Here is a 12,199-nt window from a genome sequence, read left to right as displayed (position 1 = left end):
GAGTATCAGGCAGAAAGGGGGAGGGCTCCCTGAGGCAGGTCATTATGCATGCTTATATAACAAAAGCAGCTCCCTGAGGGTGAGAAACAAATTCAACAGAGTCAAATTTAACCCTTCCCGATTACATCAATTCTCCCAGTCCGTGAGTGTATCTTTCCATTTATTTGTTTCATTTTCAATTTCTTTTATCAGTGTCTTACAGTTTTCGGAAGCTTTTTACCTCCTTTTAAAAAAATTTTTTTATTTTATTTATGTTTGGTTGTGCTGGGTCTTGGTTGCTGCAAGGGCTTTCTCTAGTTGTGGAGAGCAGGGGCTGCTCTGGTTCCCCTGTGTGAGCTTCTCACAGCACTGACCTCTCTTGTTGCAGAGCGTGGGCTCTGTAGTGCCAGGGCTTCCGTAGGTGTGGCTCCAGGGTGGGAGAAAGTGAAAGTCAAAGTCGCTCATTCCTGTCCTACTCTGCGACCCCATGGACTATACAGTCCAGGGAATTTTCCAGGGCAGAATCCTGGAGTGGGTAGCTGTTCCCTTCTCCAGGGGATCTTCCCAACCCAGGGATTGAACCCACATCTCTTATGTCCCCTGCATAGGCAGGCAGATTCTTTACCACTGCGTTACCAACAGCTATGTCCTAAAAGGTCTCATTAACAAAATCACATCAATATCTGTGACATTCAGAGAGACACGATATATTTATTATAAAATATGGACATGATGTGTCCTTGCTCTTGCTTTCTTAGGAGGAGTGGGTAAGGGAGAGTCTTCAGCTCGGACAGGATCAAGCGTGTCAGCAGTTGGGGAAGGAAAAGGAACCACTCTTTTCATCAACGTTGCTCTGGAGCTCTGTGGGGTATTTTCCCCTCCCTGAGTGACAATTGTATTGATGCATGAAGTAAATAAGAAAATACTCTCTATGTGTGCATTTTTGATGATTTTTTATGCTTTCCACTTGCCAGTTATGTGCTGGGGGCCCCGGGGGCAGGACCTGAACCATTCATTAGAAACGATAAGCTGAGACCACCTGTAGTGTTTTTTCTGCTGCTCAAAGGGATTGTCTTTCGTGAAAACCCAAGCCCAACTCATTGAAGCCACGGTACTAGACATTTGGCTTCCAAAATGGTTTAAAACTCCCGTTTCCAAGTCCCATCTTAAAAAAGACTTGAGTTCAGGAAGGCTTTTGGTAGGGGGAAAATACCCATTAGAGCTGGAAAATCTTACTGTTTCCTTTACTGGTTTCTCTTTCTCTATTTTTTTAAACGTCTGGAAACTGCATTCTGTAGGTCTGGGAGGAAAAGTTAATCTCTGTTTCACTTCTTTGCAGTTCCCAGAGAGGGTAATTTGCTTTCAAGCTGCAGAAAAATAGCTGAGGGAACTATTGGAGAAGTTTCTCTCACCACTTTGAACACAGAAATCTTTTGTGGGTGAGTAAGTGCAGTGCCCTTGGGAGAATTTCCAGGAATTTATGACTGCTGGATTTATCTACTCCAGGGAAGATGCAGTCATCCCCATTTTGGAGAACTCTATGACTAGACTGAGGCAAGTTTCCCTTTGCATATAGGGAAACTTAGGAGAAAGTGGGGTGGGGTGGGCTAGAGGGAAACTCATGAATATTGTGAATGAAATTTGTGTCATTCACAGAAAATTTGAGGCCTGTCATCCTCTGTGCTCAGCTCCAAAGTGTAAAGTCACACAGAGGCCTATCTTCAAGGAGCTCAGAGATGAATGGGTGAGACATTTCATGTGATGCTTGGGTTGAGTGGGTCTCAGGGGAGATCTCAGCTGAGTCCTGAACGGGGGTCCTAGACTGAGAGAGGTGGGGGAAAGGGCTTTCACCTTGTGGATAGCCCTCCGCCCGCACATGAGGCAGGCCGGGGCCTCTGAATGGCTCGGGATGACCACAGGGAGGAGAGAGGTGAGGCTGCAGAGAGGGGCAGCCCTGGAGCCCCGAAGCCCCTGCTCTGCTGGCTGAGGAACCAGACGCTTCCACAGCAACACGGGGGTCCTGACTGAGGAGGGGGGCTTTCCAAAGGGGCTTATTTCTATAGACTTAATATTTTATCTTCCAAAATTTAAAAATTCTCATCGGAGAAACTGTGGAGGTGGGAAAGGAGTCAAGAGAAAATACAAATCAGCTCTAATTTCACCACACAGAGATCACCATTGCTAGTATTTTGGTATACATGGTGTAGAAGTTTTTGCATGTTTGTGATCATTTATATATAAAACTACATTTTTCTTTTTTCATTAATACTAATTCCTGGGTATTTTATTGCTTTCTATTCTTTTTTATGAATAACATGTGAAATGGGACTTGCCTGGTAGTTCAGTGGTTAGGATTCTGCACTTTCACTCCTGCGGACCTGGGTTTGATCCCTGTTTGGGCAGCTAAGGTCTCTCAAGCTGTGGGGTGTGGCCTTAATAAATAAATACATTAATTAATTAATTTTTAAAATGTGAAATTATTTTAGATTTAGTGAAGGCTTTGCAAGAGTTCCTGTATGTCCTTCACTGAGCTGTCCCTATTTGCATTTTACCTTCTAACTCTCATCTCTGTCAGATGTCTTTAGTTCCTTCCCTCACATTTCCCCTGAGATTTCTAAAGTGACTGGTAACTAAACTGAAACACTGACCTATAGTCCTGTGAGACTCAACTGCACCTGGCCAGAGCTCTGCTGCGGTCACTGGCTGGGCCTGGGGAAGCGGGATTCCGGCGGAAGCAGCCCTGGGGGCCCCGCGGTCTGGCCTGGCAGAAGCAACTCTGCGCACGGCTTCCAGGGGAGTGCTCACTCGCTAAGATGTTGATTAGTAATATGCTCAAGCTTCTCCTTATAGTTTAGAAAAGCAATAAAACAGAGTTTCTGCATGATCTTGACCAGTTTAAACCCAGAGTCTGATCCAACATTTACTGGCATTGCTCAAAGTCAATACAGAATGATTTATGATCGGTTCTAAAGTCCTGGAGTAAATCACTCTGTCCTCACTGATCATCTAAGGAAAGCATTAAGTTCTGGCAAAAGTCATCACTCACGATGGAAACAGCTATCCCCAAGCCCAGTCCTGGACTCTGTACCTTCACCATCCAATGTGAGCTCTTCCTTTGAAAAACGCTCTTAGTAATTTTTTGTTCTCTCTTAGGACCATTTTCATGGTGTGTGTGTGTGTGTGTGTGTGTGTTGTGTCTATGTGTATTTCTTATCCTCTTCATTTTTACACAGTGCCCAGAACAGTACCCAGTTATTACATGATAAATAATTTTTTTTCATTTAAATTTATTATTTTTACACCCTGTCCCTTGGAGAAGTCATGGAGGCTCACAGCTTCTACAAATATATTTTAGTACTACATTTCAGTATGTAAATTCTGAGATCTCCAGCTGCTTCCTAACTGGTTCTACATTAATAATCTAATTCATAGTTTAGATCCAGTAACTAGGTCTAGTAATCTACTTTGTAATTTGCACATTACTAAAAGAATTACACTGGGAAACCCCTCTCTTCCTCTCTTCCTGTGATGGGCTGAGCTGCACCCCTCCATACTCAGAAGTTGAAGTCCTAACCCCTAGTGCCTGAGACTATGACTGGAGATTGGGTTCTTGAAGAGGTGAATGAGGTAAAATGGGGTCACCCGGGTGGGCTCATGACTAGGTGCCCCAGTAAGAGGAGGAGATTAGGATGCAGACAAGTGCAGAGGGGAGACGGATTTCTGCAAGCTGCTGAGAGAGACCTCAGGGGAACCAGCGCAAGTGACACCTTGATCTTGGCCTTCTTGCCTCAGAGCTGTGAGGGACCACCTTTATTAAGCCGCCCAGCCTGCGGTCCTCCTGGGGCAGCCAAGCAGAGTACACTTGCTTCACCCAGGCTCTGAGCTGGCTCTCCCAGGGCACCTCCGCGTTTCCGCCGCCTGCTAACCCCCTCTAGGCGCACATGCCTGAGGCCCCTCTTCCAACTCGCGGCCCCTCTGATCACCACTAAATGTGTGCTGTGCATTTGTTCTCCCTGGCACCGGCGCTGCTGTTGTTCCAGTCCAGCTCAGAGTTGAGCCTTACTTAACAGTCTGCACGCGCCACTCTTCACACACAGATCTCCACCTCCGCTTTCTTTTTTGACACGTGCCCAAATGTTGCCGGGGTGCATCTCGCCCTGAACTATCACCGTCAGACCACACTTTAGCTCACATCACTGCCTCTGCAGCGGCGCCCTTTCTCCCGTTCTCTGAGGCTGCTCATCTGTGGCTCGGGACGTGTAAGCCCACGTCTTCTTGCTCACTTCTCATTTGACCTCTACTTCTGACTTTGGTGTGTGCCCTTAACATGCCTGGTCTCAACCTCGTTCTGATCTATCTTTCTGCTCTTTTTCTACACCAGCTATAGTGTAGAGCGGGAATCTCCAATCTTTTTGGCACAAGGGACCGGTTTCATGGAAGACAACTTTTCCACAGACCAGGGGAGTGGAAATGGTTTTGGGATGATTTACATGCATTACATTTATTGCGCACTTTATTTCTAACCTAAGCCACCATTGATTTGACAGGAGGTATCAGTTTACGGTAGGCTGGGTACCCCTGGTTTAGAATATTAAATTAATTTTGACTACCCCCTGGTGCTTCTAACAAATGAGGTGCTTCTCCTTGTAGCCTACTACAGATACAGGTGGCAAACACTGACAATTCACATAGGGTCACGTTAGAAGTTTTGGTTAAGCCTCAGTCTTTTATTACCTTTGAATCTTTGGGAAAGTGGTATAACATTTTTCCGGTCTCAACTCTAAAGTGAAGTTTGTTGTTCAGTTGCTAACTCATGTCTGACTCTTTGCAATTTATCCTTTGCAAGAAGAAAAGCCTGAAGATAAAGACAGATGAAGCCAAAAGTAAAACTTCTATTTGGGAGAACAGTTGAGCTAATGGACATTATAAAGCCCATAGATAAATGGATTTCCCTTAAATGTTTGGATGTCACATAAGATAAACCCACTGCACTTTGCTGCAATATTGCCAAGTTTAATATATTAAAGGATAAATTGACTAGTTTGATCTCCTTGAAGTCCAAGGGACGCTCAAGAGTCTTCTCTAACACCACAGTTCAAAAGTTCTTTAGCACTCAGTTTTCTTTATAGTCCAACTCTCACATCCATACATGACTACTGGAAAAACCATAGCTTAGAGTGTACAGACCTTTTTCAGTAATGTCTCTGCTTTTTAATATGCTGTCTAGGTTTGTCCTAGCTTTTCTTCCAAGGAGTAAGCATCTTTTAATTTCATGGCTGCAGTCACCATCTGCAGTGATTTTGGAGCCCCAAGAAAAAAAAGTCTGTCACTGTTTCCATTGTTGCCCCATCCATTTGCCATGAAGTGATAATATGTAGCTAAATGAGCAAAAGCAGACTCAAAAGAGTTTATATAGTGTGACTATATTTATATATATATACATAACATATATAAATATACATATATAAACACACATTGTACATATATAAATAAACTTTAGACATTTATACATTTCCATTAAAAACACATGGAGGCAGAGGTGGCCAAGATGATGGAGTAAGAAGACCCTGAGCTCACCTTCTTCCATGGACACATCAAAATCGCAGCTACTTCCAGAGCAACTACCTATGGAATGACTGAAGACTAGCAGAAAAAATTTTCCACAAATAAAAGATATAAAGAAGGAATCACAGTGAGATAGGTAGGAGGGATGGAGATTTGGTCTAGTCAAGACTGACACCTCCAGGGACGTGATGTATAAATGGGAGGAATTTGACAATTGTAAGAGGTTCTCCCCAAGGAGTAAGAGGCCCAAACCCTCCATTAGGCTCCCCAGCACAAAGGCCCTAATTGAGGCGATGTGCTCACAGAATACTTGCCTTTAAAAACCAATAGGACTTATGTTGGAGAACCAGAGGGCTATAGGAAATAGAGCCTCTGCTCTTAAAGTGTTAGTTGCTCAGTTGTGTCCGACTCTCCAGGCAAGAATACTGGAGTGGGTCTGCTCTTTAAAGGGCATGTCCAAAATCTGACATGCTCTCAGTCCCAGCACAGAGGCAGTGGCGTGAAAGGAGCCTTCTCAGATGCACTTGCTGATCTTGGAGAGCCTTCTGGAGAGGCAGGAGGCAGCTGGGACTCCTCTTGGGGACAGAGTTGCTGGTGGCAGCTATTTTGGGAGCTTGATCTACTGAAACAGCACTGGCCCTGTCAAATGCCATTTTGGAATGTTCCCTCCAGCCTAATAGCACCAGGGACCTGGCTCTGCCCACCAGCAGGCCAGCACCAGCCCCAAGCTCCCGCTGAGCTGTGAAGACAGCTGAATAGAGACCAGTCCCATCCTCTGGAGGGCACCAGCACCCCACCCTCCAGGACAGCACAAGACATGGTCTCACAACTCACTGGGCCAGAGACCAGCCCCACTCACCAGCTCTCTCACGTAGTTGGCCCTGCTACAACAGGGCCCAGTAGGGGCACCCACAGAACGGATAGTTCTGGTGACCAGAGGGAAGTATGCTGCTGGGCCCCTATACAATGCCACTGTATGACGTCTCCTATGAGGCCAAAATTGAAAAATGTAACCAAGCCACCTAATACAGTAAACACAGAGAATTAGGCAAAGTGAGAAGACAGATGAATAGGCTTCAAACAAAGAAAAAAGACATAACTTCAGTAAAAGAGTTAAATGAAGTGGAGATAAGCAAGTTACCCATAATGAGTTTAAAGTAATGATTATAAAGATGCTCACTGAACTTGGAAGAATAATAGATGAACACATCAATAACTGTATTAAAGAATTAGAAATTATAAAGAAGAACCAAACAGAGCTGAAGAATACAGTAACTGAAAGAAAAATAACCAGAAGGAATCAGCAGTAGCTTTGACGATAGAGAGGAATGGTTTGATGATCTGGAAGATGGAGCAGTGGAAATCATGCAAGGATAGAAAAGAAAAAACATTTTTTTAAAAAAAGAGGACAGTTTAAGAGACTTCTGAAACAACATCAGGTATATTAACATTCACATTATAGGCTCCTCAGAAGGAAAAGAAAGAGAGAGCAAGGGGAAGATCACTTATTTGAAGAAATAATAGCTGAAAATGCCCTAATTTGGGAAAGGAAACAACATTCAGGTCCAGGAAGCATAGAGATTCCCAAATAAGACAAACTCAAAGAGATCCACACCAAGACACATTATAATTACAAGGGCAAAAATTAAAGAGAAAAACCTTAAATGCATCAAGAGAAAAGACAAGTTACATACAGGAGAATTCTCATAAGACTGTAAGCTGACTTTTCAGCAGAAACTTTGCAGCCAGAGGGAGTGGCATGATATAGTCAAAGAGATGAAAGGAAAAAATGTACAACCAATAATACTCTTCCCAGCATACTCTGACAGTCTTATCTAATACTCTATACTCTGATAGTCCTATCACTTAGATTTTAAGGAGAAATGAAGAGTTTCCCCAAAAAGCAAAAGCCAAAAGAGTTCAGGACTATTAAACTAGCTTTACTAGACATGTTAATGGGACTTCTCTAAGTGTAAAAGAAAAGAAAAGTGGAAAAGAACTAGAAATAAAGAAGTTATGAAAGGAAAAATATCATTGATAATGGAAAACATCCAATAAAGGTAGTAGATTAACAAAATAATAAGCTAGTAGAAAGGTTAAAAGACAAAAGTAGTAAAATCATCTATATCCATATCATATCCATATCCATCTATATCAGTAAGTGCTTAAAGGATGCACAAAATAAAATATGTAAAAAATGATGTCAGAGACATTAAACGTGAGGTGAGAAATAAAAATGTAGGATTAGAATGCATTTGAGATAAACTACTTAAAATAATCACATGTATGTATAACTTGTCTTGGTAACCAAAAACCAAAAAGCTTATCAAATAAATACACAAGCAAAAAAGAAAAAGGAATCCAAATATAACACTAGTCACTAAATCACAAGGGAACACAGCAAAAGAGGAAGAAAGAAACAAAAAAGAACCACAGAACAACCTGAAAACAATTTAAAAAACAGCAATAAGCACATACCTATTAATATTCACTTTAAATGTAAATGGACCAATCCCTCAACTGAAAGATATTGAGTGGCTGAATGGATAAAAACCCAAGACCAACACATTTCCTGCCTACAAGAGACTCACTTCAGACCTAGAAACACACAGAGACTGAAAAGTGAGGAGATGGAAAAAGGATATTCCATGAAAATGGGAATGAAAAGAAAGCAGGGGTGGCAATACCTATATCACAGAAAACAGACTCTGAAACAAAGACTGTAACAAGAGAAATAGAAGGACATTACATAATGATAAAGGGATTGACCCAATAAGAGTTTGTAGCAGTTGTAACTGTTTTGTACCTCACAAAAGGACCTAAATACATAAAGAAAATATTAACAAACAATGACAATAATTGTAGAGAATTTTAACACCCTGCTTACATAGATGGACAGATCATCCAGACAGAAAATCAGTAAGGAAACATTGGCCTTAAATGCCACTAGACAAGTCCCTAGAATCAGACACACCTAGATTTGTAAATGTTACCTACCAATACCAAAAAGAAAAGTTTGACAAATTACATAACCTACAGTTTGACAAATTACATAACCTTCATCAATTCAGAGCAAGCAGAGATTAATGATATTCTCAGACACATAAGGCTCCAGACTTCCTTCTTGGGAAGATCCTTTAAAATGCCCCCCAGCAAAACAAAGAAGTGAAGCATGAGAGGAAAATATAGGATTCAGAAAACAGAGGAGGCAAACTAGGTCAGCAGGGTTGGAAAGAATGAAGTGGGTAGTTAGCAGAAACAAGACCAAACAAAAATGTGAAAACTGCCAACTCTGGAGGAAGATGTACAGAAAGCGGACAAGATAGGCTATATGGTGTGAATGACTATCTGGACATGAAATATGAAATAATAGTTAAGCCAAATTCAAAGAGGACATCAATGAATTTGAAGAAGAAACTCACAAGGGGATTTTAAGCAAGAGTCAGAATAAGCGAGAAGCTGGAGGCATTAGGTTTTGGTGAAAAAAACTTAATGATTATTTTCCCAAGCAGCAGAATACACATTCTTCTCAAGTGCACATAGAACATTCTCTAGGATAGACTGCATGCTAGGTCACAAAATAAGTCTCAAGAAATTTAAGAAGACTGAAATTGTATCAAGCATCTTTTCTGAACACAACAGCATTATATTAGACCTCAATTAAAGAAGAAAATTGGGGAAAAAAAGACAAAGACGTGGAGGCTAGACAACATGCTACTAAACAACCAATGAGTCACTAAAAAAAAAATCAAAGTGGAAATCAAAAAATACCTGGAGAAAAATGAAAATGGAAATGCAATGATCCAAAAACTATGGAACACAGCAAAAGCAGTTCTAAGAGCAAAGTTTGCTCTTAGTATAAACTAAGAGCAAATAGTGATACAAGTCTACCTCTGGAAACAAGAAAAATTTTCAAATAAAAAGTCTACCTTTATACTTAAGGAACAAACAAAACCCAGGGTTAGTAAAAGGAAAGAAATAATAAAGATCAGAGCAGAAATAAATGAAATAGAGACTAAACCCCAGCAGAATAGAACAATGAGCTGTGAACTTGCTCTTTGAAAAGATAAACAAATTGACAAACACTGAACCACACTCAACGAGAAAGAAAGAGAGAGGGCCCAAATAAATAAAATCAGAAATGAAAAAGAAGAAAATACAACTGACACCACAGAAATACAAAGAAAGGATCTCAAATAATACCACAAACAATGAAATGCCAATAAAATTGATAACCTAGAAGAAATGGATAAATTCCCAGAAAAGTGACATCTCCTAAGACTGAATCAAGAAGAAATAGAAAATATGACAGATTACCAGTGCTGAAATTGAATCAGCAATCAAAAAACACCCAACAAACAAAAGCCCAGGACTAGCTCACTTCATGAGTTCTACCAAACATTTAAAGAGTTGACACATATACTTCTCAAACTATTCCAAAATTTGAAGAGGAGTGCTTCCAAACTCATTCTAAGAGGACAACATTACCCTGAACCAAAAGCAGACTAAGACATCACAGAAAAAGAAAATGACAGGCCAACATCACTAATGAATATAGATGCAAAAATCCTCAACAGAATGTTAGCAGATGAATTCAACAATACATTAAAAGGATCATACACTGTAATCAACTGGGATTAATTGCAGGGATGCAAGGATGGTTCAACATCGGCAATTCAATCAACATAGTATATCACATTAAGAAACTGAATAATAAAAACCACATGATCATCTCAATAGATGTAAAAAAAGCTTTAACATCCATTCATGATTAAGAGTTCTCAAAAAAGGGTATACAGGGAACATACCTCAATATAAGAAAGGCCATATATGGCAAACCTACAACCAGCCTTATACTCAATGGTGAAAAGCTGGAAACATTTCCTCTAAGATCAGAATAAGACAAGGATGCCCACTCTTGTCACTTTTATTCAACATCATAGTGTGAGTCCTAAATCTCTCTTCTGCCAAAGAAAATAACCAGCATTATGAAAGACCAGTTATATATTTGATTGATGGCATACTATGGTTAGAATTACCAATCTTAACTTTGTTCTTAATGAACTGACCAACTGGTCAGTTTTTATTTAGGGAAATAAAAAGAAAGTGTATGGAAACAATAAGAGAAAATACAAGTTTTCCAGACACTAACAGAAAGACTGTTTCTCTCCTTGCTTTACATCTCTTCTGGGTGGCAATTTTTATTTGCTGGAATCCTGGTGCTCATCCTCATATGAACAGGTCCACAGGCACTTGGATTCCTCATTTAAAAACTCATTTAAAAATGCATCAATTCCTTTCCACAAACATGCCATCTATTCTTTGATTCGCCAACACACCCCAAAACAAAACCATCCTCTCCAACACCCAGATTAAATAACCTGTAAGAAAGAATAGAACGGTGGCCCCAAATTTTTGGTGGAAAGATCTAATCCTGCCCAAATTGTACAACTTGAATTCAATCATAAGGAAAATTGGGCAAGCTACAGTGTCACTGGCCAGTCCTCCTCACAAGTTCCAAGGACACAAAGGACAAGGCTCAGGAGCTGCCCAAAGTAAAGGAGACAGAGGAAGCAGGACAACTGTACGGAATGTGGGATGCTGGATGCAGAAGGCGGATGGCAGCGGGACCATGTCTTTAGGGTCAGTTGATGAAGGCTGATAGGTAGTTTTTGGTGCTGGTTTGTACTTTTTAATAAGCCTGAATTATTTCAAAGTGAAAAGCTCAAAATGTAAATATCAGGTAAGATATATATCAATTTGCAGACTGGCACTCAGTACCGGCAGAATGACAAGACCTAAGAGCTGCGCAGGAAAGGGAGCGGCTGTGGGGAAGCTGGAACCTGCCGTTGTTGGGGAGGTGGCCCCGGGGGCAGGGCTGGACCAGACCGGAGAGGCGTGGACTCTTACCCTGGGAGCAGAGTTTTAGCAGTGACAAAACTGGGCCTTCCTGCACGGCAGTGGATTTCTCTTCATTCTCCTCTCCTTCTAAATTATGAGAAGCATTTTCTTCTTTTAAACGGTAAACATTGTCATTTTATTGTTATTCTCATTTGCGTAAGATAACCATCAAGTCCGAACTCATACATTGCTATGGAAATTAAAGATAATGTATAGAAAATATTAAAATTATGTTCAGAAAGTGCATTTTATCACAAAATACAGGAATGGTAATGTACCACCAAACAAATTAGAATCATCTGGACTCTGTGCCCTCTGCCCAGCCTCCCTGTCCCGTTCTCCTGTCTGTCATCAGGCACTGCCCACTCTGCTTCACACGAATGAATCCATTCCCGGGATTGGAATCAGAAGGCCTGGGTTCTTGTCCTCGTCTCATACTGTTGATACCAACCAGGATTCTTGGCCTTCCCCAATCAATAGAAATTGACCAGATGCCAGACAAGAAATTCAGGCAAGTCTTTACTGGGGTCTCTGCTGCAGCAGTGGATAGTGAGAAAAGACAGGTTCCCTTGCCTGTTTGCTGCCTCGGGTGGGGGGAGCAAGCTGGTTCTTTACATGGGGTGAGGGTAGGGGTATGTCCAGGTGGGGCTGGAGGAGGGGCTTAGGTGGTTTGCCCGCCCCTTTGGTGGTGTTGGGTGCAGGGGGCATGCACCGTGCCCAGCTTTTGCTTGGGTCTCTTCAAAAGTGGTAGTTG

The 12,199-nt window shown here is 41.5% G+C and overlaps 1 long non-coding RNA gene across 1 annotated transcript; it reads left to right on the top strand.

Annotated features, from left to right (window-relative positions):
- The first annotated feature begins 573 nt into the window (after positions 1 to 573).
- Positions 574 to 12,009, top strand: LOC122696888. The gene is made up of 3 exons (XR_006341947.1): positions 574 to 1,418; positions 1,636 to 1,723; positions 11,801 to 12,009. It is a non-coding gene; the product is annotated as an uncharacterized LOC122696888 (long non-coding RNA).
- The last annotated feature ends 190 nt before the right edge of the window (positions 12,010 to 12,199 follow it).

Source organism: Cervus elaphus, chromosome 7 (genome assembly GCF_910594005.1).
Source record: "Cervus elaphus chromosome 7, mCerEla1.1, whole genome shotgun sequence".
Classification (NCBI taxonomy): Eukaryota; Metazoa; Chordata; class Mammalia; order Artiodactyla; family Cervidae; genus Cervus; species Cervus elaphus.
The sequence above is the reverse complement of the archived record's forward strand: the minus strand, read 5'-3'. Positions and strand labels throughout refer to the sequence as shown.